The sequence below is a fragment of the Camelus ferus genome, chromosome 8, assembly GCF_009834535.1.
Source record: "Camelus ferus isolate YT-003-E chromosome 8, BCGSAC_Cfer_1.0, whole genome shotgun sequence".
NCBI classification, from domain to species: Eukaryota; Metazoa; Chordata; class Mammalia; order Artiodactyla; family Camelidae; genus Camelus; species Camelus ferus.
In genome coordinates, this window is record NC_045703.1 from 59,529,268 (window position 1) to 59,547,069 (window position 17,802).

The following is a 17,802-nucleotide window of genomic DNA, read 5'->3' on the forward strand; positions in this document are numbered from 1 at the left end:
TATGGTTTCAGAGAATTTCCCATGTGAAACAAACATTTTTCTTGGGAAGCATGTAACTCTTCTCTGTTGGCAATCCCCTGTGAACCTCAAGGCAGCTTCTGGATCTGGGCTCTTTTGCCATCGAGAAACGGAACTGACATAAGGATGGCCCATCTCCTCCCCATGGGACTGCTAGAGTCAACCCCAAGGGTGGCTGTCGAATCCCTCATGATGCTCAGCCCCTGGACAAACCATCCAAGGGTGGCTAAGCTGTTCAAGTCTCTTCCTTACCAGGAATAACCAACTGTTGACCCTAGGAACCCAGAACTCTCAACACTTTGTTATAAATTGGAATTCCCAGAAATTAGAATCTGAATCTGAAATTCCAGTGGAATCTCCATGTGTGTTTGAAATCTAAAGAGAGAGAAGACATCAGCTATGCCTACTGTTGGTCTCAGCATCTGAAATATTTCCTTGCTGATTCATAATGTAAACGCAGGGGTTAATTCCCTCCTTTCACAAATCTTTCACAAATCACATGTGCGCCCAAAATTATTATTATCTGTGTTCAACCATGAGAGCATGACAAGCTGAATGGCTGCCAGCATGGCCCTTTGCCTTTCCCGATTTAAATAAAGAGATCTGGCTTTGGGCAGGCTTTCCAGACTGACATGCACTGCAGACATGAATGTTATTTTACTCAGATATATAGTGACATAAAAATATTTGTATAATCAATATGTCTTGTTCAGCTTTAAAATCTAGGACAGGGTTTTCAAGTAATCTCATTTTCACAGATCGAGTTGACTAGTCAGAAGCAGTGACGAATGTTGGAGGAGACATCATGTTTATTTATAACAGATTGATATTATATCTAGTTTCTTGTACTGGGAAATGGAAATAGGTTTGTGCAAACCCTTTCCCACCCCCATAAGCTAAAAAAACTGGAGACATTTCATCTGAGCCCTTTGGCTCTATCATGTAATATTTTACCCTTAAGCAGAATATGGATGGTCTGTGTTTACATCTTATTGGCTTAACCCAAGCTTTTGGTTTGACTGAAAGGATTCCTTGGTAGACTAGAGTGCTGTTCTTTGAAACGAATCTCTTCCTAACAAGGTCCTTTTAATGACTCCCTTTGAAGTATCCTTCCTTTCCTAATTGTTCTCACTTCAGTGCACCATCAAAGGGGAAGAGAGATGAAAAGAAGTGAAACTGGCACGTGGGCCTGGGTAGAGGTGACTGAAGGTTCCTTATTTAAGGAGTTGGTTCCTTTTCTCTCATTCTCTTGTGGAATCTGAAAACACCCCTCTGCTCACTGTCCTTGGGACACCCCAGGAGAAGCCACTTCCACACTTCCCGCAGCTAGATTCTCCCATCCCATTTGGCAAAAAATAATCAGGCTCAAACTTCCATAGTGGGCAACTGAAAAAGACACCAAAGAAAGTATATGTATACCATGAACCAAGAAGTACACAATTTAAGTCGGAACATGACTGTATAATGAAAGATAAGTTAGACGATGTATACCAATAATGTGTAAGTACCGGCAGGTGTACCAGCATGCAAACACAAGCACTGAGGCTTCCTGGAGTATTTGGAAACAGCCTAAATAAGGAAGGGTCTCCGGGTTGGATTTATCCTCCCACCATCCCTTCCATCCCTTCATCATCAATTTAGCCTCCAATCTGTGCCAGGCACTGGGCCAAACGCCAGCCACCCCAAGATGAAGGAGCCTTGACTACCACCCTTGAGTTTCTCAAAGTCCCAAGTGAGGGACAAAAGGAAACAATTTAATAGAGAGAATCGTGGGATGAAACGTACCCAGGACACTGCAGGCTGCTGAGGGAACAAGGAGGAAAGAGACAAAAAGCTGTGTTCTGGAGAGAGATGGTGGCCTCTGAATCCAGAGATAGGTGGTCATGCTGGCAAGCAATGTCTGTAACAATACATGGCAGACACTGCTCTCAGCCTTTTTTTTTTTTTTTTTTTTACCATATTAACTTGTTTCATTCCCCTAAGACCCTGTGTGTAGACACCACTATGATCCCTATTTCATGAAGTGCAGACAGATCAAGCGACTTGCCAAATCAAGCAGTTCTCAAGTGACAGAGCTGGACTTTGAACTCAGCTGCAGGGTCCACTCTCTTAACCAAGACAGTAAGAGTTGACCAGACAGGAGTGAAGTGACACTTCTTGAAGTGGGTCAGGGTCATAGATTATGTGATGTAACATCAGGAGAGCGTGACATTAGGTGTCAGTGGAGCTTAAAGGTCCAGGTTTTGGAAAAGTGGATGATGATCTGGAGGGTGACCTGGATGGAGAAGCCTTTGGCTTCCCAAACTGGGCTAAGAGCACCTTTGGGCACATTCAGTGGTGACCAGAGGACCCACGGCTGTCGGAGCAACATGCTGTGTTGTTTCATTCTCCCAAATATTTGTGAAAGGAGAGTTTTGATGCTTCTATCTCACAGTATGTCGCTTTAAAATGTCATCTTATATTATAGGAGGTGAAATTATCAAGACCTTTTTCCTTGTTCCTTCTTCCTTTTGATACCGGATTCAAATTGTTTCTTTAATGTATTTAAAAATCAAATTTCACATTATGGAAGGAATTCATACTGACTTAACTCAATAGAACAGCCCAGAGTTACACAAATTAAAAGTTATTTCTCCTCCTAACACCCCTCCATTCTTACTTTCCTGAGGTGATATTTCTATCCGTGCTTACACATTGAGATAACACATACATATGCACAAAATCGGGGTGTTTTGTTGTTTCTTTTTACGAATATGTAAGCAGTGCCCCCTTTTAGAACTGCTTACTTTTCTCACTGAAGTGTACTTCATGGACCACCGTCAAGCAGTGTCCACACCATCAGGGTGTCACCGTTCCCCTTCTGACAGATGGCATCCAGCTTTGTTTCTCTCCAAGCAATGCCGAAGCAAGTATCTCTGTGTATCCATCCCTCCTTCTTGTGCCTTTAGTCTTTAAAAATTGCACAGTGGTCTCTGAACTTTTTAATCAAAGATGTACTCCAACCTCATGGGGAAATGGCAGCCTAACATTTGCTCCTAAAAACAAATGGCCCGTCCAATAGTGTGTTCAATAGTGTGTTCAATAATCTGCTTTTTAGAGGACACTGTCTCTCTAGCATGCGTGTCAACGATTTCCAGCAAGTGTCAATTCACATCTACCTGGATGATTTCCTCAATCGTCATACCTAATTTGCACTCTGGAAACAAAGCTTTTTGGAAAACCACTAATTGAAAGTTCTTCAGTTTTCTGCTTGACAACAAACTTTTAAAATAAAAGTTTAACATCAAAGAAGTCTCAAGTTTGAAGCAGGAACTCCTGGTTGGGCCACGAGGCTTGGCCAGTTAGACAAAAGCCACCCAAAGCCAGGAAGTCAGGAGCTGATGGCTCAGGTGGGGTGCCTTGCTCTCATCTTGAAGAGCCGGGCGCTCTTTTGACTTCCCCTCTTTAATATTTACGCCTCTTCCATCTCAGCTTTATGCTCATTGGCCAAAAAGACTAGAATGAAACAGAAAGGGCAAGAGTTCTGCTTCCTCTAAGCCTCTTACCCAGTTCTCTGTGCCCCACAGTCATGGCCAACTTTCGGTTCCATAACTTGGTGGGCACCCTGCTCCCGCTGCCCCTCTTTCCGTCTCAGTGTAAGTATCTCTTCCTCAGGTGAGCGCTCCCCTCTCCCCACAGCCCCGGCCACAGTTATTCACCCTCCCTCCTGAACGTGAGCTCCACGAGGCCAGGACCTCACCTGTCTTCATCGCCGCATCCCTGGTTAACAGGTCTGTGAGGACACAGGTGGCCTCAGGCTCTCAGGCACTCCTCCCACCACGGGCCGGCCTCTGTCCCAAGTGTTTCACACCCCTTATTTTGTTTAATTCCCAGCACAATCCTACAAGGTAAGTACTATTGGTGTCCCTTTTACAGATACAGGAGCTGAGAGGTAAGTGCCCACGCTCTTACACACTGGGCTTTCTGGTCACCCAAACTCTTTCCTTGAACTCCTAACCTCATACGACTGTAAAGTCTTCAGCCTCTTTCCCAGCCCTCAGCTCATCTGGGGTTTGGGCATTTCTGACACTATCCTGACTTATGTTTACCATGTTCCTTATTTCTGTCTATCTTGATTATATGCTTTTCTTACCAGCTTTTGTACCTGCCCCTTTCGATGGAAGGTTCAGTAGAGAATTCCGAGTGCAGCCACTCTGTTTGGGATAGGAGGGGGCTGCCTTTTATTTTGAATGAGATCACTGGTGATTACACAACTTGCGTCCCAGTTGTGAGTTCCTCAGGTCTTCTCGAGACTCCCTCTCTTCCAAAATCCTGGGCCATGGAATCACGTCCATCTTCCTACTGAATTTTAAGAAATCAGTAGCCCACAAATTTAGTGTTCATAAAAGTTGGACATGTCTGAGTTTCCCTCGCCAGCTCCCAAGGTGCCCCTAAGTAGCACTGCATGAACTCAAATCCTGCCTCATTCATTAAAATTTATTGAAGGGGGCAGTTTCCCTAGTTCCTCACATTCTCTCTGGGAGATGAAATTATCAACAAGCTAAGTCAGGAATTTTTTGGGAGCTCTGCTATGAAAGATGATCCACCCAGGGCAGTGGCCCATCGCTTCTCCTCATTGGCCAGTTTCCTGACCTGAGTCTGCTGGCATCTTGCCATTTTTTTCCGTCTTGTCCCAGGAGGAGTAACATCCTCACCCTCAGCCGCTATCCTTGTATTCATTCTTCGCCCTGGTCCTGCCTCTTTATGGACATGTGGCAACTCTCTCCGCTCCTCACTCCATCCTCCCAACCACACACACACACACACACACACACACACACACACACACACAGGCTGAATTACACAGAAGAGGAATGCCCTGTGGACACAGCCACATTTGCAAGATTCCTTCCTATTTTTTCTTTTATTTTCTCTTTATTCACCTACTTTCAAACTTTACTATGCTGCAGTCTCTTCTCCCTGCGCCCTGCTCCCCTACATAAACAGACACACACATGCACACACACACACACACACACACACACACTCTCTCTCTCTCTCTCTACTAGAGCAATTCTGTGTTGCATCTCCAAGAGCTTAGGGAGTGGTTGTAGCACCAAACAGACAGAACTCTGCCCCTGACAGTTTACTGTCACCTCCTAGCTTATTTCCCAAATTCCCCTCTTCAGCATTGGTTCCTCCAAAACATCCCACCAGGGCCTACAAATTTAGGACCTGCCCTAATGGACAACTCCAGTCAAAAGCATCTCTCTCACCTTCGCCCTTTGCTCCTGTGTTCACCCTGGGCCCTCGCTCTCAGGTTTCTGCTTTCCTGTGCAGATGTGTTTCTCCTTCACTCTTTTCTTTCCTCATTTCCTTACAGCCAGTTATGCCTATTCTATTTCAGGCCCTCACTTGTTGCTCATTTTACAAACCAATTCAAGAGATAGATAATCAGCTAAGAACAATAATAAAATTCTAAGTCTTATATCTGGAATACAAACTATAAGGTATTTGAAAACAGGGAAGAGGGCAATTATTTCTGCTCAGCCTGTGAGGGAAGGCTTCAGAGAAGAGCTACATGTGAATTGGGTCTTGAAGGGTGAATAGGAGTTCTTGGGCAAAAGACAGGTAGGGCACAGCAAGGGCTCAGCACAGGAATAACCAGGGAAGCAAGGGAAAGCCTGCGGGAAGCATGGGTGGGGAGTGGCTTTGTTTGCCAGTGTATACAGATCCTGAAACAGCACTCAATAGGCCTCAGTAAATATTTATTTTGGATTTTGAATGAAGTAGAACAAAGCCTGATTTTAAAGAGCATCATTTTATGCCATTCAGAGAAATCTGAATTTTAGTTTGTAGATGGTGAGTATTCAACAAGCTTTTTTAAATCAAGAAAATGGCATAATTACATATGAGTTGTTTTTTTTTTTTAAGGGATAACTCAAGATTGTATATAAAATAGATTTCAAAGGGGGAAATTTAGGGGAGAAATATAGCATCACGCTACCTATTTGTTTAAATAGGTATGTTGATTTTGATTAGATTTATCCCTTCCTTTGTTGTGTTTGCTCCAAATCCTTTTATTATTTGGAAATCGCATTTACCACCCTGTTTTATAAATTCAGTTCATACTGATGCTTAATATGTTGCCATAGAGACTGCTGAAACTATCAGCTTTGTTTCTGCAACCATCAACTTTGTTTCTGCCTCTCCAAATAGTTTCCTCCAAAAATCTCACTCATTTTCACACTTATTTTTAAATGCTACTTGCTGTCCTCCATACTAGCCAGAATTCACCCACTTTTCAAGGATTCACACTCACTCTTTCTCTGTCCACTTTAAATCCCACTGGATGCGCAGCTATGTCACCATGAGTCAGTCACTATCTGTATCTTTCAATTAGCATGTTGATCTTTTGACACACTTCTGGGAGATGCAATGCCTTATTTGCTTAGGTAAATGACTATAAAGTTGGTTATTTCCAGCTTCTTGTCAGATCATCATGGGAAATACTTTGGGGCTAACGGTTCATTTAGCTTTGGTCAGTTCTCTCCACATAACAAGATTCCTATTTGTCCTTGGTTTGGTGCCAGCCCCCACTCATGGAAGCCCCTGCTTTCTGTAAGTCTCTGGGTGCAGCTGGATTGGGGGGTGTCAGATGAGGTGGAAAGGTGTTTGTCACCCCACATGACCCAGCATATGATTCTCACTGGGACAAATTCAGGAAGAAATAAGTTGCGTATCTCTAGCATTTCAAGCTAGAGAAGAGATTTGCTTTTCAAACAAAACAATGATAGGATTTTGGATCCAATATTTCTTCCTTCTGCTTTGTCTGAAAATTATTTCCCGCATAATTCCGTACGGCAGCCCGTGGACCAACGGCAGCTCCACACAAGTTCACAGAATGAGTCCTATGAACCTGGGAAGTCTTTCCTTCCTCAGTACTGGGATCAGCACATCACTCACAACAAAGGATCAGAGGAAGTTCTCCCCACACTAACATATGCTCTTGAATTTCTAAGCCAGTCTCATTTATAAAAAGTTAAGTACCCATGGCACAACTTGTGATTGATCCAAGAAGACTTTCAGTGTGCTTTGTCAAGACCTGTACTGTATTTAAAATCTAAAAATACCGTGAAACTCAGTCTCTAGAGAACCACTGTCCTACCCTGCTCATTTTCATTTTTATGGAAATTATACCAGTTCTTAAACTAGCAAACAAGAAATGGATTAATGTATCAGAACCATTGAATGGAACTCAATTTTCTTCTTATTTTGTGCTCTTTTTTTTTAACCAAAGAAGTCTCAAGAAATATTTTATTCTTCAGGATATTTTCTGAAAATTATTTCTATTAAATTTCTTAGAGACTTCCAGGATAACCAGATACTCAAGCTACAGACCTAGAAGGAAGCAAGCAACAAAGCTCAAGAGGGAAGAGTTGCTTTTAAGGCTGAGGCATGAGAGTCCTAGAATGAGAGCATTGTGGTTGGTGGTCTATGTTTGGGGCCCTACACCTTCACCCTTCTCCATATTGATCCTATCTTTATTTAAAATTTTATTAGTTTGTTCATGGTGGATTTTTTTAATTAATTTTGATTTTCTAAAATATTTCATTAAAATATAATCTATCTTAATTAAATATCTTGGTGCCCCTTAAGCTTTTTTCTGAAGATAAGTGCTCATTTACCACACCATATTCTTAGCACTTCCCACAGCCTCTACCGTGTGATTTTGAAGTTCCCCCACTAACCAGACAGGGTATATTTCTCCTCCTCTTTAACTGTAGCCCCGTGAATTGCTTTGGCCAATGAAATGAGACAGAGTGATGGTGTGTTACTTCCAAATCAAAAACGTGTGAGGCTTTGCGTGCTTTCGCTTGCCCTCTTTCGCTTCTACCATCACCATGAGAAGAATGTGTCTGTGGTCCCAAAGGAGAAGCTCCATGGAGCAGAGACGGAGAGACAGATGAGCAGAGGCAACCCAGCCAAGCATTATCAGCAGGGCCCAGCCTAGATCAGACAGCTTCCAGCTAACACACAGACATATGAGCTAAATGAATGCTTATTGTTGAGACTTTGTGGTTGTTTGTTACACAGATACGTATTACACATATTAACAATTATTTCACCCTGGATGTTTAGTGTGAGTTAATCCTAATAACTCCTGTCAGTAATTGGCTTCAGAATGGAGATGTTTAGGTTCATTGCAGCCAACAAAATTTGCTGGAGTCTTCAGGGGAAATTATTCCTTTCTTCTAGAAGATATGCCAAGTCCATCTCTTGTTCTCTTTCTTACTTCTTTGTGAACAGGAAAGTATCGTACCTACGATGGCCAACAGCTGCCATCCAAAGACCTCTAGGGAAACTAGCCTCAGAATATAATCAGTCAATAGAGGAATGCAGAGCTGTGACAACAGCAGAAAAATAAAGCAAAAGGCTTGATCAAACCATGCCTGAAGTCTGACCTACCTTTGCATTTCACTTATATGATTCAGTACCTGTCATTGTTTTCGCCAATTTGAGTTGGTCTTCTTGCAGCTGAAATCATTCTTACCACCTAATTCAGACCATTTGACTGTTTCTGAGCTCAGTTTAGGACCCTCCTGCCACATTGTTCCAGGTTAAATAGGTGAATTCTCTGAATGATCTGAAATAAAGTTCGTAGTCATTATTAAAAGTTCCACACTCCTTCCCTCAGGCTTTCTCCATAGAGAGCTTCACATGCCTTAACTGCCACCAATGCAAATGGTGTCTCTCACTCCCTCAGTGTGGCCATAATTATCAAATTACTTTTCACCTTTCCCCATGCTATTTCTACTTCAAAATGGAAAACAGAGGGAACTGATTAAATCAGTTATGGTATCTTCACATGACAGAATATTATGCATCCATTAAAAATGAGTTATTTATTAATTCAGCAAAAATCCCTACTCTGTTCTAGGGACTGTGCTATGGAAGAATATTTGATGATGGGGGACATGTTAAATACAGACCAAAAAAAAAAAAATCAAGGTTTAAAACATACTTACAGAGGGATTTTAAATAGGTGGAAAAGGAGCGTGTATACATATATACACAGACCTACATGGCAAATTAGACTGGAAAGATATTCTAAAAATACTAATAAGGACTAACTTTAAATAGTGGAATAATGAGTAATTTATTTCTTCTTTGTGCTTTTCCATATTTATCACATTTTCTATGATGAATTCCTATTACTTCTGTAAATAGGAGAAACACCCAAGGAAGGAAATTATGCTAGTGTCCTTGATAAATTTAATGAGTCTTGAAGTGTCCATCATCTAGACTCATTAACATTTCTTCTTTCAATGAGCCTTGATGGTTACATGTACACAAGTCTGCTGTGGGTATGAACTACAGACAAGACAAAGGAAAAGAATGTTTTTAAGTAATCTGAAAGTCACATTTACATTTAGAATTGCTCCCTTTTCATGTCAGATTTGAAGTTTGCAAAGAGGAAGCAGGCCCACACAGCACTGCAGACCAAGCTCATGGCTCAGGCCTCCTCAGAAGCCTGGGTACACCCCCAAGGGGAGGGCAGGGAAAAGGAGAAACAGAGAGTGTCATGAGACTCAGCAACCTGGGGGTTACAGAGTGAGTGAGACTAACTCCTTCCGTCCCATCTCACAGGAAGCAGCTGACTCCTTTAAACTCTCTGACCGGTGACGACCAGCATGGGGAAAACCCACGTTATGCTAAGACGCTTCCAGGGACAGGCTGGTTACTATTTGAAAAATAGCCATTTTTTAAAAAAGAAAGAGAATTGGAAAGGAAGATAAAACATATTTATGACTTAAATGATAAGACAATCATTCGTCTTGAAACAGAATTCAGTAACTTCATCTCAAAATGATAGTACAACAATTCTAGAGGAATTGGAAGAAAGGAAAAGAAACTGGACTGATTCAAGGCTGGAATGCTCTACTTGCTTATAGAATGTAATATTAAAAGTTCTATTCAAAAACTGTTATATTATTATAAACTACATTATTTTGTTCTTACACTTTTATAAAACTTTCACATATGTCACTGCCTCCCTATGTGGGACCTAAGACAAATATCCTTCTCCGCATTCTTTATAGTCTCCCCATAAATGAGACCCACAGAGACAGGGCTAGGACTTAAGCCCAAGCCGTATATGTTCGGGGTATCTTCTACTAAATCACTTCAATTACCCTGCAGATGAGATCTAGAAAATATCTCATTTGCTTTTTTAATACTTTAATTGAACTAGAAAAATTGATTGCACTGGATAAAATTTCCCACACATGGAAGTATGTTCTCCATATTCAGTGGATGTTCCAAAAATATAAGATGACTGACATGCACTTGATCTTAATAAGGAACAGACTTCTTTAGAAAATTATAGCCTTTATATTAGACTTTTCATTACTCTTGCCTTTACTTGAAATTTGCCTACATGCTACTGAAGGATTGCATCCTGGGGGATCAAAAAATTTGTCTCAAATATCAAAGGACTTGAGGCCAGAGTCTCTTAAGGTAGTAATTTCTTGCTCTCTCTTTTTTAATCAACTCAGTAGAAATTAATTTGGACCATATTTTTAAAGAAAACCAATCTGATCCCAAATAGTTCACGTGTCAAATGAAAAAGAGTAAAATTAGAAACCACAAAACCATCCCAACATTTTCCCGCTAAGAAAATCGTCGCAGTCAGAATGGTTTGCCTCTAAGAAACAAGTTGGGTTGGGTTTGGTAAAGACCGAGTCCTCCTCTCAGCAGACATTGTCTGTGGCTGTGAGGTTTATGTCCGTACGATAAACAGTAAACACATCCGTGGAAAGTGAAAAGTTCAATAAACCATTCAGATGATTTCAAATACTCAGAATCTTCAGGCTCACAAGGACCAGTCTTGGCAAACATGTGAATTTTTCACACTTCCACCTGATTAAAGCTTTCAAAAAGTGTCCTCTCTGGAAACACGGGAACGTGGTATTCTGGACCCACCAGCATGCATGATAATCGTACACCCTGTATGCCAGATGGGAAGAAAAATTTCCTGGAGACTAGGAAATCTGTTTCTCTAGAATAACTCTGCTCACGCCCCACTGAAAACCCACAGAGTCTGGACAGAATGCTGCTGAAGGACTTTCCAACCTTCCAGGAGCTTCCAGGCTGGAGCAGTCAGTGCCCACGTGCCTCCTGCCTCAGAATCACTTCTTGCTTATCAAGAATGCAGACCCTTGGGCCTCACCCTCGACCTTCAGAGTCAGAATCTCTTGGCACAGTGCCTTGGGAACTGAATTTTAACAAGCTTTTCTGATGATTCACCTAAAGTTTGAGAACCTCTGATCTCATGGCTACTGGAGAAGCGAGATAAACACAGCGAGGGCCATCGAGGGAGGGCGCAAACAATGGCACGGTGACTGGGGATTGGCCTGGCCAGGTGAAACATCTAAACAAATGCGAGACAGAGAGAGGTTCAAATGGCAGTGGGTGACAAAGAAGAACCTCTCCGCTACATGAAGCAAAGCGTAGCTCCCCGTCCAGCCCACTACAGCAACTAGGGAGGTCCAGACAGTATTGGGAGAACTGCCAGCTGGTCCCGATGCAAAGTGAAACTTACCCCTTCTCCAGCCACAGGGCTGGGGCTCCCACGGGTGCAGTGTTGCCACACAGCATTGCTGTTTGCATAAACTGAAAGCAGTGTGTCTCTACCCCAGCGGTGTTAATGGTGAGTATTTAACAGCCGGGTCTCCAGGAAAAATAAAAACCTGACTGGTAGCATTTGCCAATTTCCATGGTGTAAATTCTCCCACCATGGCTAATTTCAAGCCATTTAACATAAGATGTCATTTGAATGTGGTCTTGGGAAAACAAGCACATAATGCCAATATGAGCCAGCTCCAACACACAACTGGCTACACACACACACACACACACACACACACACACACACCTCTCATGTAGAGACACTCTATCTTTATATCATTTTGTCCTTCTCACACTTCTATGTCCAAATGAAGAAACGTGTCCCTTCTATCCTATAACTGAATATGCAACTATTCTTTGCTAAAAATGCACATGTTAAAGATGGCATCCATTTTTATACAAAAGATGATTTCCCCTAATTAAATAAAAAGTTTGAATCCAGAAAATGTTCATTTCAGTTAATCTATCTTTTTTTTTTAATTGGACAAAGAAAGTACAATGTGACTGTGTGAATAATGGTACATAATAGGCAGAATTATTTCCCTCCAAGATGTCCACACCCTCATTCCCAGAACCTGTGAGTATGTTAAATTACAGAACAAAGGGAATTAAGGTGGAAGGTGAAATTGATTTGGCTAATTATCTGATTTTAAAATAGATTACCCTGAATTATCCACATGAGTCCAGTGTTACCACAAAAGTCCTTCCATGTGGAAGAGAGAAGGATCGGTGTGACAGTGATGTGATGTAAGAAAGATGAAACAGACCATTGCTGGTTTCGAAGATGGAGGAAGAGGCCGTGAATCAAGGAACGTGGGCCCCTCTAGACACTGGGAAAAGCAAGAAAACAAATTCTCCCCTATAGCCTCCAGAGAGGAATACGCGGCTGCCCACACCATGACTTTAGCCCAGAGACCGATTTTGGACTTCTGACCTCCAAAATTTATGATTGAAGATAATAAGTCTGTGTTGTTTTAAGCCACTAAGTTTGTGGTCATTTTTGGCAGCAGTAATAGGAAACTAATACAGCCTGTTTTTCAAGAAAGAGGCAAAACAAAGCAAGAAAAATACATAACTGGAAAGCCATAAATGGCCCTAGAAGTGCTGAGCACAATTGCCCCTTGGGATGGACAGGGGAGGCCTCTCCCTAGTGCCCTCCTACACACACACACACACACACGAGTTGGGGGCTCTGCCTAGTAAGATACTAGGGAGCTTAAGCCTGTCATTTTCTCTCAACTGTTCCCTCAGAGTTAAGCATTTCATATCAACGTTATGTCATCTGGATACCTTAAAACAAGATCCTCAGCCTGAAGTTAACCCCTGCACCAGCTGTCAGAACTGGCCCCTGGCACTGCCCTCCCCAGCCAAAGGCGGGACATTCAGAAATCGCCAGAGGAATCAGGCAGCCTGTCTTACAGGCGATTACTCATACAGGGTGGGAGAGCCTTGAGGTGTAAAACGTATACTCTCTAGAAGTCTGAAAAGTTCTCCAGGGTGCTAAGAGGCTCGTTAGTCAAATGTCCACCTTCTGCAGATGACGAACTAGAGAGGTGAAGTAAGGGGCCCCAAGTCACCCCTGGAGTTCATTGGCATGAGAACCAAGACCACAACCTGGCCCCTCCTCTCAGCCCTTGGTTTCTCCGCTGCAGCCCATGACTTGGATTCTGTGAAAGAGGAGGAAATAGGTCTTCCTTCTATACTCAAGAGTCAAAGGATAGATATTGACTGTTTTGGAAAACAATTGTGAATTCTATAGGATTACAGAAGATAGGAAGGGACTCCCAGCATCCTCCCCCCTTACTTTGGCCTCCTCACCTACCCTCTTTCTCAGTCTTCCCCCAAGAAAAGGCAATACTAAGATGGCTTTCAAATGCAAACTTTGACCAGGCCGCATTTGTCCTGGGAAGGGAATCACCAGATTTCAAAGTGTCAGGTGTGGTTCCTTTCTATTTTCCACACAAAGGGAGAAGTAAGTAGCCCAGGGCCACCCCTTCACTGAGACAGGCTCTGGCATCACTCTCCTTTGCCTGAACTTCCCAGTCATGGTACCATGTAGCTGGCCAGGTGATGGTAAATCCAAGATGTGGGTTTGGGACAGAGGAGAAAGGTGTGCTAGAGACCTGACCCACTATGAACTCCAGCTCAGACTTATCAGAGCTCTGCTTTGGGGTGGGGATGTGGGGTAAGAGGTCTTCCTGGGCACTTGCTCAGCTAATCGTAAAATAATGCTGATGTCTGGGTGAACTATCGCTACACACACACAGAAAAATCGTCCTACAGACCTTATGTCAACTGGAAGAGCCAGACACTAAAGAGCATTTTCCATGTACACAAAGATTCAGAACAGGCAAAACTCATCCGTGGTGATTGATCTTGGAATGGTGGTTACCAGGAAGAGGCTGAAGGAGTGGAGACACCAGGGAGCCCTCTGCAGTGCTGAAAACATGCTCTACCTTGATCTGAGTGGTAGTTACACAGGTGTATACACACGAAAGACGTTTATGGCCCTGTGGTTAAGAGCTGTGAACTTTACTATGTATATGTTATTCCCCCATTTAAAACAAAATCCTATTCTGCCACATAAAATGCATAATATCCAAATAGTTGTGTAAATGAAGGTGTATTTCTATTTTCAGAGCTTTGAAATCCTTGAAATTAGAAATTTAGAAGCTACATTTACTCTTCATTAGGTTGAAAAGTATTTCATTTAAACCACGTTTAATTACAATTCTCAACTTGAATTTTCTTTCTAATTAGAAAGATCAATGGAGAGGCTCTATACCATCCACTTTCTCCAAAGAGGCCTTTTCTTGTTTAAGGAAAGGCAAAGCAAGAATTAGACATTTTAAAATAGCCACCACATTTGGGTTCTTCCACATTTTTGTCTATAGAAAGCCAAAATCTTGGCCAGCATTTGAGATTTTTCAGTGTCCTCTTTACTGCATAAATTTTATGTCCTACATCTCTTCTATATAAAGAGAAATGAAGAGACATAAAAGTAGTTTTGGAGAGGTGACTATTTTGGTATCCAAAAAAAATTTTTTTAATTATCTTATTGAAGAGTTTAAAGGAGATGCTATGAAATATGCATTAACTGGTATTGGAACATATAAAAACATATTTTAATTTTTAAAGACGAAAGGAGCCATTTTAAAAAGCATGTGTTTTTCATAGCATACTTTATACCAATGATTCTAAGGTTTCTATTAAACAGAAAAACAAATTACAAGTCTGGCAACCACAAAGATGAAAGGGGGACAAGTCTCCATAAGTGAAAAGGATTGTAACCAATAGTGAAGTGATGACAAAATACCACGGCATATTGACAGCATTGTTAAAGCTCCAAATTACATTTAATGATAGCTAACTGATGTCTGGGGGCATGAGAGCCCGTGGATGTCTGACTGTTGACGAAAAAAGGAAAAAGAGAAAGGAGGCATCATGTTTCTTCCAAAGAACAGCTAAGTTAAACTGATCCAGCTGAGACACAATGGCTTCCAGGGTAAAATACCTTCTATTCTAATCAGCTGCACGGTTCAAGCCCAGGGCCTCCCTAGCACGCACACCCCAGGCAACTGTATTAGTCCATGGGGAATAAATTCAGCACCCCAAGAGTCGCTCCTGATCCAAATTTCAAAGACACCAGTTCAGTTCAGGACTCTTGTGTCTAACCAGGTAGAACTTTGCTTGTCAAAGGCAGCTTAAATGTGATTTCGAGTATCAGCTGAAGCTCAGTGAAATCCTTGCTCCTTGAAGAAATGTAACATTTACCAGGAAATTGTGAGCAAAGGAAACTGGATCTGGTGGAAGGGTGTGGGTGTCTAAGGGTGTCTAAATTTTGAACGGAGAAATTTGATAAATGCATAAGCAAAAAAGATTAACTCTGATAGCCACATTCATATGCCAAGCATCAAATTCAACCAGTATAAGGTCTGCTCCTCTAGGTAAAAATTTCAAATGACTAGAGTTGTCACCTGGCAAAATAAATTCTGGGGTTAATGGGAGGAACTCGAGAGGACTATGTTACTTGGCTGAATAAAAATCCTTGCCATTTCAAGAAAAAACAGGACCTCAGGAAGAAGCAACGCCACACCACCATCCATCCTTTCCAACATCAGCCATTGGCTTCCACCATGAATTTGTCCCATCTGTAAAAATTAAAGCCAAGAGGAAAAAAAAAACTGAATTTCATACTTAAGATTTACTATTTACTTAGCTCTTTTTACAAATTAAATATTCTTTTATTTAGAAAGAAATATTCAACTGATCCCATTTTAATTATGTATTTTTTCTCCAAGATTTAGACAAAGCACAAGGCTGCAAGGTTTTGATGATGATATCTGATGCCCAGAGCTATTAAAATATTGTTGCCTATTAGTAAAAAGGAGTCATCATTGGTACAGAAAAAAAAGTTATTAATTAGAAATAAATGGGTAGTTATCTATATCAAAACAGATTTTTTAACCTAAATTTAACAAATTCCTGTGACTACCCAGACACAGAAACCTCAATTTAATTTGGCTACCTACTATGCACAAAACATGATGTTAATGCTGCGTGGGAGCCAAGATGTACTAGTCACCACCCTGCAGGAATTTATAGTATGAGAGCTGTGTGCAGGCAGTGAGTTCGGGAGGAACTGGGTCAAGGGAGGAGTGCCATTCTCACCAAACCAAAGGGTTGCTAAGATATCAACATATGGAGACTGACAGAATATTCCAAATGAATGGCACGAACAAAGTTTCCCCTAAATGGTGAAAAATCGTCCCTCCTCTGCCCTGAAAACACAGAGTAACTTAATAGGCGTCTTCACTCCCACAACCCCAGGCCTACAATTTCCCTAAAAGGAATTGCTAACGGCTGGGCCGGGCCAGGCCCGCGGTGCTGACCCAGGAGTGCTCCCAAGCCTTCCGTCGGGGACACGCCTCGCACACGGAGCCATCTCTGCGGGCTGTTTGGTCAGCAGGCAGTCCTGGGGCACCAACCAGATCTCTTCTTGACTTTGGAAACTGGAGAATCTGGCAGGGTCATTTTCTTCTTTCCATGGCATATTCCCAGCCTGCCTCTTGCCAGCTTCCAGGGAGGATCAAGTGAATGTTTTTCAGTTTGTGCTGAAGGCGACACCTATTCTGCACGCCTGTCGTGGGAATTGAGAAATGTGAAGGCAGGCGCTGTGGGTTGGCCAGAGGGCCCCGCGGAAGGGGCAGGGAGTGCCTGGTGTGAGTCTCTTGAACAAGCAAGAGGGACAAAGGCCACTGCTTAGCCTCCTTGGCAGGACCTGGAGGCCCGGGAATTCCCCAGCCTCACAGTGAGGCAGGAATGGGAGAGCCTAGGCCTGGTACAGGGACTTTTGTGACCATCAGTGGGGACACACAGTGTCTACTGTGAGCAGGCAGCCTCTGCCTGGTCCCCACATGGGAAGGCATGCTGGGGTCCCCAGCAGAGGGGTTCTGTGAAAACAGAGACCAAGTCGAATGAGAGCTCTGACATCTGTGGCCAATAATTGTTGACTAATATTCATGACTAATAGAAGGACAAAAGCCATCTTCATTAAGTACCTAAAAAAAAAAAAAAAGAGAACACTGGTTGCAGGGAGAGTTTTTATCCCACCCAGGGAGGTAACCGCTAAAGAAACAGGGAACCAGGAAACAGCCGGGGAGCAGAGAATGACATAGACTTCGGTGACCCTGAAGGGATGGCAACCCCATCCCGGGACCCAGAAAACTGCAGAGGCCACGAGGAGAGGACCAGAGGTGAGTGCCACTGGCCTCAGAGAAGAGCTTAGTGATGGAGGGGAGGGAACTTTTCCCTTTTTCCCTTCTTGGTTCTTTGGCTGGTCTGATAATTAAACTGATATCAGACAGATTAACAGGAGAAAACAAATTTAATTTCAGATGTTCGGGAACTCATGAAAGTATGAAACTCAAAGATGCGACCAACAAAGGCAGTTTATAAAAGTTTTCAGACGAAGAAGCAATGTAATTTTGAAGAACTGATGAAACAAAGAAGTTTGGGCTTGGGGTAGTAAGTTGGTAAAGAAGTACCGTTTTGTCTACACAGCCTTCTTGGCCTAAAATTCTCTATCTCTGATAAGGATGTCTCTCTGCCTCC